At 33.1% G+C, this 12,130-nt stretch overlaps 1 pseudogene; it reads right to left on the reverse strand.

Annotated features, from left to right (window-relative positions):
- Positions 1–3,047: 3,047 nt before the first annotated feature.
- LOC106797671 (uncharacterized) lies at positions 3,048–11,583 on the reverse strand (annotated as a pseudogene).
- Between the last annotated feature and the right edge of the window lie 547 nt (positions 11,584–12,130).

Here is a 12,130-nt window from a genome sequence, read left to right on the forward strand (position 1 = left end):
TCAAAACATCAAAGCCAATTGCATCTACAATTAATACTATGTTTTATCGCCGTGTATTTGGCTTTTTGTTGCTCTAGTTATCGTAATCTTGCACTTCTATTATATTTCTTGACTTTCCTTTGGTTGGTTATGACAATGTATGGATTTATTTTGGTTTTATGTTTGGCTCTGTTTAGATATTGATTGTTTTGCTTAATTCTTTTTTGATGTTGCCAAAGGGGGAGAGAACCTAGAACTTGGGTTAGAAATCAATTAAAATCATTAAAGTTAGGCATACATGCCAAAAGATAGGGGGAGTAAGGGCTGTGTGAATGTGTTATCATCTTGTATATAGCTTGTCTTGATTTCAGGGATTGTCGTCATCAAAAAGGGGGAGATTGTAGACAAAGGATCAAGCTGAATGTTTTGATGATGCCAAAGGATGTAATCGATTACCAGGGATTGTCATCATTAAAAAGTCTTTTTCAAGAGATTTACTCTCTAGTAATCGATTACCAGAGGATGTAATCGATTACCAGTGGCCAAAAATGATTTACAACAGTTATTAAAATTTGAATTCAAAATTTGCACTGTGTAATCTATTACACATATATGGTAATCGATTACCAGCAGTTATTGAACGTTTTAATTCAAATTTTAAAGCTAGTAATCGATTACACATATACTGTAATCGATTACCAGAGGAGATTTTCAGAAAATATTCTCAACTGTCACATCTTTTCATTTGGTTCTTGAATGGCTATCATAGGCCTATATATATGTGACTTGAGACACGAATTTGCTAAGAGTTTTCAGAACAAAAAGGTCTTATCCTCTTAAAAAGCAAAATTGTTTTATCCTCTTACAAATTCCTTGGCCAAAACACTTGTGATTTAATAAGGAATTATTTGAGTGCTCAAATTGTTCAATCTATCTCTTTCAAGAGAGATTTCTTCTTCTCTTCTTCTTTATTCTGAAAAGGGATTAAGAGACCGAGGGTCTCTTGTTGTAAAACAATTCTAAACACAAAGGAAGGATTGTCCTTGTGTGTTTAGAACTTGTAAAAGGAATTTACAAGATAGTGGAACTCTCAAGCGGGTTGCTTGGGGACTGGACGTAGGCACAAGGGTGTGGCTGAACCAGTATAAATCTGAGTTTGCACTTTCTCTTCCCTTAAACTCCTTTATTTATTATTGTTTTATATTCATATTCAAATTGTTCTATTTGAATCAATATTTAAGAAGTTCATTATTAAGGGAATTTATAACATGATAGAATTTTAATTGGGGAAATAATTTGTAATATCTTAATTCAACCCCCCCTTCTTAAGATATTTGAGGCCACTTGTCTAACAATTTCTTTATGAATGTCTAAATATAAAAAGCAAGAAAATGTATGAAAAGAAATAATATGTCAAAAGAGAAAATGAAAAAAGTTAAAGGAACTAAATGAAAATGATATAAAATTCCACAATCAAAGCAAAATGCTATATATTTAAAATATGGTGAATTGAAAAGCATGCAAATGCAATGCAAGTATGGAAGTCAGTAGAAATAGGCAAAAACAGAACACGCAAGGCAGGGAACAGGGAAAAAACAGAACCAAGAGAAATTACATGATCAATCAAAAACCGTGCAAATGGAATGTAAGCAATAACCAACAGATGCAAGGGAAGGAAAAAAGTTATTTATATTTTAAACTATAACCTGGTTATTGTGGAAAGCTACTCTGAATTGCATGATTGCAGGTGGTCTCACAATTGGATATCTGATCTGCATGAACAAAAGATTTGCCAATGTCAAAAGTTTAAACAAAAAAATAATGCATTGCAAGATATAAACTTTGTAAGAGTGGCTTTTTACTCCGGTTGAAGTGGTGGAGGATGAGGTATTCATGTTGGGTTTTTCTGAAGTAAAAGTATGGTGATTTGATGTTAAGATGATGTTTGCAGAGGAATGGGTAATATGGGTTAATAGTTGAGTACACTTGATTAATTGATTTATCTTTTCGATGGCATAAGTGGCGGTAGGTTTATGTTGGAAACCGTGTAAGTTAATGGTTGCTTCTTGAATGTGAAAGGCAGTGATGATATGAAGAGCCTCAACGTGAATTGTTGTGGAAGTAACCGAAGGGTTTTTTTCTGAATGGTTTTAGAAGTGATTGGACTTGAGTGCTATTTGTGGTGTGCATATAATAGTTCGGTCTTAATTTTCTTAATTTTTTCCATGAGGTTTTCGGCTTGATAGATTAATAATGTAAAATTCACCTAATCATTAAAGTGTTTTACACGTTCCCGTGCTTGAAGTAATTGCAGTATCAACTCTGTCGTCACCCATATCTTCTCAATAAATGGCCCTGTGAAACTGTTGCGTGTGCAGTTTCTAAAAAATGCTTAAAATGGAGGCACGTCAGAAAATAGAGAAAAATAGGCAAGATAGAGTAAAAAATTTGAAATTCAAACTGAAATAAATTAAAACAAAATGAAAAGGATTTTCTGTGAGGACTGTAATTGTCCGAGAGAGATCAAGTTCCAAAGTATTGTAGTCCACTAATCACTACTACCGCTACTTAGTCAGGCTTATTTATCCTTAGTTTTTTTTATTTATAATGCTATTTAGAAGATAAGATGTTTAACTGATCTTGCATATTTTGCTATCAATAAAACCACGCGCATATATATATATATATATATATATATATATATATATATATATATATATATGTATTTTTCTCGATGTGTGTCTGTGTGAAAGTCGTGATATGAATGGAATTGTCATTGGTATTTAAAAAATTATAGATTGGTTGTTGTTATTCTTGCTGGATTCTTAGTATTTAAAATCAATGGAATTGTCTGGAAGAAGTGATCACAAAAGAGGAGCATTGTTTCAGAACGCATAAGAAAAGAATTGAAATTGATTGTCAATATCAATTGAATTGTATTGAAGGTTATAATAACTGAAATTATATAATGCAGTGATAATATAATATTGAACAATTAATTATTAAAGAATAGAACTGTTTGAAAAAACATGACAATAGAATTGAATCTGATATTAAACAACTGAAATTTAAGTTTTAATGTTTCTGAACACTTCCTTGTATACTACATTGGTGGTGGAATTCATGCTTTTCTGCTCATCATCATGAATGAGAATTTTTAATCCTTTTGCTGAGTTGACCCTTGACAATGCAACATATAATTGGCCATGAGTGAATACCGGTTTCGGCAAATAAAGTCCAACCATGGATAGAGATTGTCCCTGTGACTTGTTTATTGTCATTGCATAAGATAGCATAATAGGAAATTGTCTTCTTAATAGTTTAAATGGCCAAGGTGATTGTGAAGGAGACATTGACATTCTTGGAATATAAACAGCCAAGCCAACGTTTTTACCTGAGATAATTTCAGCTGCAATTACATGTTTTGCCATCTTTGTTACCACTAATCTAGTACCGTTAGATAGACCTTGATTTTGGTCGAGGTTTCTTAACAACATTATAGGACTTCCAATTTTAAGTTTGATACAATGAGTTGGCAAACCGGATGTTTTCAATGAATTAAGGAATTCAGTAGTGATTGGTTGGAAATACGAATTCTCACTGGTTTCTGATTTATCAATGGAATCAGAGCTTAGATATTCCACGTGGTCACCTATGATTTGCAAAATTACAATTTCAGTGGTTATATTTTTGTCTGAGCAAGTGACAATTAAATAAGTAATGATATAATTACCTGGAATGAAGGATAGCACGTAATCATTGATTCGTTCTACCGTTTCATTTGTTGAGGCAAGTATTGCCTTGGATTTAAAGAATTCAGGATTATTGTGGTGCTGATCTAAGTCTGGGAATGTTGATTTGACTATAGCACTGATTGGATCATCATATTGAGTGATGAGTAGATGAGCAGGAATTTGAATTGTAGCATAACCATCATTTTTATCATCTATAATTCCATCTCCAATGTCTAGAATCCATTTAGCAAATCTGACAGTTTCTTTTTCATTAACTGATTTTAGATTGCTGTGTAAGCGCATGTTTTTTTGTCAAGGTCAATATTTCACACGAATCCCATAGATAGGATGAATTGATTGCTGCATTTACAATGTCTGAGCGCATTCCTCTTGGGATGACCGGTAGTATTTGGCGAAAATCTCCACCAAATACTATAACTTTCCCTCCAAATATTTGATTTGACTTTGATTTATCTGTGATAATATCTCTTAAACTTTGATCAAGCGCTTCAAAACAAAATTTGTGGGCCATTGGTGCTTCATCCCAAATTATTAGGCTTGTCTGGTTCAATAATTATGCTAATTCGGTGCCTTGATGGATATTACATGTTGAGTCTTCAAAAATTGGTACAGGAATTTTAAATCTCGAATGTGCAGTTCTGCCTCCTGGTAATAATAGAGAGGCTATTCCGCTAGAAGCAACAATAATTACAATCTGATTTTCTGCTCTCAATGAACTTGCTAATGTTCTCCATATGAATGTTTTTCCTGTGCCTCCAAATCTGTATAGAAAAAACATTCCACCTTCATGGTTGTTGACAGCTTGGATAATTCTATGATAAATTGTTTTTTGTTCATCTGCATTGATAGGTAAGCTGATGCTATATCGAAATCAAGATTAATTTAGTCATTGATGGAAACAATTAAGTGAGGGTAGATTCGCTGTTATTAATAGAATATTAAAAGCATCAATATAATTTATAATTCGCAATGACCATTTTTTATAAGATGTTAACTGTGACTAATAGAATTTATAATGTATGAATACGTATATTTCCTGTCATGGATGCAAAAAGATGTTCAAATTCTGATCTCGTTTCATCATGGTTGTAGTCGAGTTCTGATAATAGCAAGTTGTTTTGTAGGTACGATGTGAGATTGATATCATGAGGATATGGCATTGTAGGATAGTCTTTTAGTGATCTTTGGTTTATGTGCAAGAGTTGTTCAATTTCAATCAATGTCAAATTTTTAAGAGTATCATCATTGATCTGTATTTCTAAGAAAAAAAAAGCAAGTTGTTAGTCAATAAAAAAATAAAAATGAAGTTGGCAGTGAATGATTGTGACCATTGGTGTGGAACATAAAAAACATTACAGCCTACCTGAGTTGATTGTTGATTTAGTATATTGATATGCAATGTCATCAACTAGCCAATGCCAACATTGATTCCAATCTTCTTCAGGTTTGCTCATGGCACCTATTAACAGAATTAATAGAAACAATTTCCTTAGATAATTAGCTGTGCCCCAGTCCTTGGCCTCTCTTATTGCCTCAACATATTCTCTGTCATCTTGTAGAAAGCCCATTGCAAAACATGCTTCTCTATATGTTGGATATTGGATATTCACAACAGTCCTGATATCCTCAAATGAAGTAGGTCCTTTGCAGCTGCCAAGCATCATTCTTAAATAAAACAATTCTCCTGTGGTTGGTGCTACCCATATGAGTCTTCCAATGGTATATCCTTTTTTTCTGGGTTGCCATGATCTGTTTCTTTTATTATATACAAATTTTGACACAAATTGGGAATAAGTTAGATTTCTGGCCTCATCAAAATCTTTATTAGTGTTCATCCAAGCCAGGAATTTTGAATCTGAAATACTTGGTTTCGATAGTACATCATCCATATCATCATGATCTTCATAAATAATGTTGTGTTGATCTGGAAGATGAAAATACAATTTCTCAACAGCAGGCTTTCTGCCATGGATTGGAAAAGCAAATATTCTCCAAGCAGCTTCACAGGGAGAAACGTATATGTGATATAGCTTTGTTAGTAAAAATAATAGTGAGATAATAAATTATGCAGGTTAAGATGAAATTACCTGCAATCTAGATATTCTTTAAGTTCATCATTATGAATATTTACATTTTGAGCTGCATTATCGCTATCAGAAAGCATAACAGCAGTCACCCTGTCATAGCCTTTGTTTATGTATTTAAATAAATATTTGATTGAAGTACTTTGATTACACCATTCAATGTTTATATGAGTCAGATATTTTTTCAGTAATTTTGGATTGTAAGGTACTACATATCTGTTATCAATGATAACACCATTCTTTGAAATTGAATGACCATTGTTTCTTCTACGATAGACTAGATAACCATTTGAATCCAAAAGAGTCTGAGGCTGAAATTCTTTAGGATAAAAATGACTGCATTTGCCTTCTTTCATACATGGAGAGTTGGGTTGTAAAATTCCGCATGGGCCATCTATCATATGGTTCTCCACCAATCTGTAGAGTTCTGGGTCATCTTGATGGGAAGGTATTCAGCTGATATTATCTGATCAATGTCAGTTGAAGATGGATATTTATTGTCTGGATGTAGAAATAGTAATAAATGCACGTGAAGGAGTCCTCGCTTTTGAAACTCTATAGTATGCATATCTGTGATCCACAAAAGATAAAGTTACGATGCCAAGTATAATTTTGTATTTCATATCTGTAAAAATGTTGGTTAAATTGTAATATTTTAGCTATTAATATCTATGTTATAGAACAAAGAAAAATCTTCAAATGACCAACTAATATTTGTATTTAATTTAAGTATAAAAACTAATGACCAACTAAACTGTATAAAATGCATATGTGTGATTCACAAAAGATAATCTTATGATGGTAAGTATAATTCTGTATTTCATATCTGTAAAAGCGTTGGTTAAATTGTAATATTTTAGCCATGAATACCTGCTTTATACAACAAACAAAAATGGCCAAATGACTAAGTTATATTTGTATTTAAGTATAAAAATGATTGTCAACTTACATGCAACCACTTTTCCCAGTAATTGACCCTTTGTTAAGTCTGACAGCATGTGTTCATATTTTAATCTGAAAATTCGTGATACAATATCTGGCCTGTCTGGCATTTTGAGATTCAAAGGTGAAAGTAATCTACGAATTTCAGGCCAATTTGGATTACAAGTTAGTGTAATAAAAAGATTTGGAAAACCAACATGACTGCATATTGCCATACCGTCAAAGTAAAGTTGATCCATATAACGTGGGCTCCCAACAAAGGTTGAGGGTAAGATGACTCTTTTTCCCTTGGTTAAGCCTTTAGCTGTTCCAGTATCCAATGAAGTTTGTAAGCTAGAATACTTATCAATTCTAAGCTTCTTTTGGTTGTTTCTGATATAGCTAAGTCTTTCAGATTCCACCATGGTATAACCTTCAACAATGAATTGTTGAAATAATTTTCGAGAATGCAATAAAGTCTGTGCTTCATTTGACCTGGACTGAAGTCTATAAGCAAACCACTCTCTCATTGTCAGACGGTTTCACTTTCTTTTTTTGCTGGATGAAGTACAACGATGAAGTATGTCAGGTCTATATCCGTTTTCTCCATAAGGAAAGAGTAGAGGATACTGTAGTGGTACATAGCTAGGATGAAGTTCATGGATTCTTTGTAATTCTCCATTTTGAGTTTCAACAATAATGTCTCTTTTTTAGTCTGGATGAAAATCGCCAACAATAAGTGCAGCAATTTCCGGAACATTAGGCATATTATATACACGACCATCTTTTCCCCGAGCAGCTATTAGTTGCAATTTGATATTATTGGCTTGATCAGCTGCCAATCTATCTCTGGCCATTCTAAAACTTTGAGCATAAGAATTGTGTTGATGTAGCATGTGACTTAAAGCTGAAACAATATGATTCTGAATTCCGGAATATTGACTGAAAAAACAATATTTAAAAATATTCATAATTGCACAAACTATTGAAAGTGAATGAATACTTTTCTCACTGACAGAAATAAAAGAACTTCTACCTCATGACATTAATTCTATTTTGCACTTCATTTTCTGTGTCAAAGATATATTGCTGTGCAAATTTGGGTTTTTTGCCAGGCATTGGTAATAGACTATCTATTCTATGGCATGGTTGCCCCTGTATTCTGATCGTAGGAGGTCCTCTTGAATTATTAATTGTTTTATCTAGCTTAATTCCAGCAGAAGTAAAGGCAAACATCATGTTGTATGCTCGCAAGTTATGTTGATAATTTTTACTATCAATTGTATCATCATGAAATAGAAGTTGTTGCAGATATTCGGGTGGATTTTGTAATAATGGCAATTCAACTTTGCCATCTCCACAACATAAACTGAACCTTGGATTCTCAAAATTCTTATTTTTTGATATTCTTTCATCATACCACATTTGTGCATTACAATAACTACATTGGATGAGTTGATCACCAAGATCAGAATATCCTAAAATTGTTCAATATCATAGTACAATATCATGATTAGAATTTTGAATATTAACTTAAGAATATGTAGAGTAACATCTGAAACTAGAAATCAGAATTATAGTCATTACCTTCAGTGTTGATTACAGGCTGATTAGTTGGAGATTGACAATCCTCGAAGGGAGTCATAAAATTAGAGCCTGAACCTGCATAAATTAGAAATATATATAATAGCAATATTTGAAACATAGCAGAAAAGAGCAGTAAACATTTTTTTCCAGTACCTTGTGTGGATTCAGAATTTTCACTTTCTGATGAATCAGAAACAATCACTACAAAATAGAGAGGAAAGAAAAGAAAATGTGATTATGGCAGCTAAGTAAATTTATTTCTTCCAGAACATGATATATCAGATGTCTCACTATTATATTCTGAAGTGCAATTAACTGTTGGTTGTGAAGATGACTCAGCATGACCATGTCGCTTCTGCTGCATAACACGTTTTCTGTTGGTCTTCGCTTTTACAGAATCACATCTCTTTGCATATTGATAGTTCTGCATGTTGAAAATGACTAAAGGCAAAATTGAGTTAATTGTGAACTAAATAATAGATTCACATTGAAACGAAGATCCAAATACTTGTTTAAAATGTGCAGAAAATACAATAAAATTAGAAGATGGAAAAAATTGAGGATGAAGCATTTCATTGTTTCTTGATTATAGCCTGACTATTAGTGGTGACATAAATTAGAAATACATATAATAGCAATGTGTAAACCATAGCAAAAAAGAGGATGAAACATTTTTTATCAGTACCTTGTGTGGATTCAGAATCTTCACTTTTTGATGAATCATACGTAATCACAAAAAAATAGAGGAAAAACAAAAGAAAATGTAATTAAGGCAGCTAAGTAAATTGATTTCTTGAAGAACATGCTATATGAGATGTCTCACTATTATATTCTGAAGTGCAGTTAAGTGTTGGTTGTGAAGATGACTGAGCATGACCATGTCGCTTCTGTTGCATAATACGTTTTCTGTTGATCCTGGTTTTTGCAGAATCAGATCTCTTTGCATGTTGATAGTTCTGCATGTTGAAAATGACTAAAGGCAGAATTGGGTGAATTATAAACTAAACAATAGATTTATGTTGAAACGAAGAACCAAACACTTATTTTAAATCTGCAGAAACTACAATAAAATTAGAATATGGAATAAATTGGAGATGGGGGACTTCATTGGTTATGGATTATAGGCTGGCTATTAGTGGTGGAATTTCCTGGATTAGATATGTTTACATGTTGCCAATTCTATATATTGAAAAAGGCTAATGATAGAATTGCCTAAATTGTAAGGTAAAGAGATGAGACCAAAGGTAGATGACATAGCAAAACTATGATGCAACATCAACAGCTAGCAAAATTGGTAATATAGAAATCATGACACTTGGTTTCGGCAAAAATTGGGTTTTGGGACTGTTGCAAACTTGCAATGAAAGATATTGTCTATTTAGGACTCTGGTGGCAATCTAAACACACAAACCAAGGCCATGATGGAAAATAGGTAAGGTAGAAATGATCATTGTTATTGGCGGAAATATTGACTTTTGTAACTGCTACTAAGCTTGCAATGGAAGACATTGTATATATGTTGATGAATTTTCCATTCACTAACACAAATTTGTTTAATTTGTACGCTCAAATCTATTAGCTGATATGTTCAATTTGAAATATGAAATTTTTATTTTACATCTTTTATTTGGCATTATATAACCTTGTCCAGCACATTACAATTTTTTCTTTGATTTCTCTTCACCATAGATTAGACTCGTTTTATATAATTCTACTTTGTTGTAGTTAAAATCAAGATTAAACTTGCGCAAGCCATCAATGAAATTAAAAATTGCAACTGAAATATCGAACACATGATTTTAGCAAAGCAATGATAGCTACAAAAATGGAGTGATAACATTCATGGCAGACACATTCCAAATAAGGAAATACGATGTCATTTAAAGAGAACCTCCATTGAGAAGGAAAACTGAAACTAAAAATTTAACAAAATCCTCTGCATGCTATTTTTTTCTTAATCTGGTTTTTTTCCTGTTATTTTCAGGCAATTCAGATGGGAATGGAATTCATTAAGCGGTTAATCAACAAACAGATTAAAAACGTGAGAATATCGAGTAGCAACATGATTGCCAACATAGCTATAAATTTTCCTCCTTGGTTGTTTTTTTATATTTGATGTTATTTGAACAACAATTTATCTCGTTCACTGTTTTTTTTATTTAGGCTAACTTCGCCATTAATTTGTTAGAACCATATAGACCATCAAAGCTATGGTAAACAACAATTCAACTGTATCGAGGACAACCAAACAAAGAATACAACGAAAATCAATTGCTTTCGATGTCATATTTAATATAAGAAAACTTCCAATACTACAGCAGGAACACAATATGGACAGATCTCAATTTAGAACGTCTAAAAACATGAATCCAAAAAAACCGATTTTAAAATGTGCAAATGCACTGATAACAAAAACTACATAATTATCTGCTCAATATGCCAATATTTTAATAGTAGCATGAAAACACAACAATAAGAATCTGGAATCAGCTAAATCAGCTCCTATGAGAATGTCTTGTTAATTTGTTAGACGATAGTTGGGCTGGCGAAATTTGAGAGCTCCCTAACCCATCATCGGCTTCATTAGATGACATCCGCTTTCTGGGTGTTAAAGGTAACCCCGCAACTGGATCATGGTCAGCTGTGACAGACACAAATTGCTGCATAAAGCATAAACTGGTAAATAAAAAGCATATAAGATATCAATGTTCATGACAGCAACATTAACTCACACATTCAGCATGCGTAGCATCATTGCAATCAACATTGGAAGGATCTATTTTGGAACATGCCTGCACCATATATAAGTTGATGATAGTCAAACTCATGAATCATATCACCATGACAACAACGACTAAAATAGATATCAGAAAAGAACACCTCACTATCAGCCAGCATCTCCAGAACAGCATTGATCAAATCCAGGTCTTTTGAGTATTTAAGTACAACTGCATTTTTTAATCTTGATTGAATCCTGACCTTAAAAGCAAGCACATGAACCAACAATTTGTCAAGTGCTTGAGGGGAAGCATTCAAATCAAGATCACCATCCTGCCAGAAACAACACATATTCACCAGCTGCCAGTTACAACTCAAAGAACAAAATATAATACATAAAATGAGAAGTAGCATATCATAAAGCATGAACATACTTCAATCTTGACCCTATTCCCATCATCAGCCGTTTGGCCAATCAATTCAGTACATTCACGATCCCAGAGCAAAAATTTGCCACTCTCATTGTTTTGTGTAACCATGACTTCAACTCTATACCTACCAATTTAGATGTCAGTCAAAAACAAAATACTGAATAAAACATGTTAATGCACTAAAACTCCAATTACCTTATGTCGCAACGTGCCCTTTCATGGGCGAGCGAAGGCGAGGCTCACGGGTGCGCTTTCCAAAGGAGGAAAGATGCGCGGAGTCGCCACCAACGTTTATTCGTGGGAAACGTCGGAAAAACCGAAGGAAACCAGTCAAAATGAAAATTCTAAGTTCAGGAGTTGTATTTACGCTTGAGGAAGGTATTAGCACCTCTCACGTTTATCTCAAAGGACAACAACCTATTTTTTAGAATTGTGGAAATTATGTTACCTTAACTTTTATTTCTTTTTATTTTTTGAGGTCGACAAAAGCGGGGCTTTTGCTCCTACGTACACTCCATCAAAGAGGAAATCAGACCTACGTAGTTCTTTCTTAAGCGTGAATCAAGCGATTCTTTTTACTTGAAATGTGATCATTTTAAGGCGTTGGACCTTAAAAATGATTCATTTTACTTGGTAAGAAACTGAAATGATAAAC

This window comes from Glycine max, chromosome 20 (genome assembly GCF_000004515.6).
Source record: "Glycine max cultivar Williams 82 chromosome 20, Glycine_max_v4.0, whole genome shotgun sequence".
Classification (NCBI taxonomy): Eukaryota; Viridiplantae; Streptophyta; class Magnoliopsida; order Fabales; family Fabaceae; genus Glycine; species Glycine max.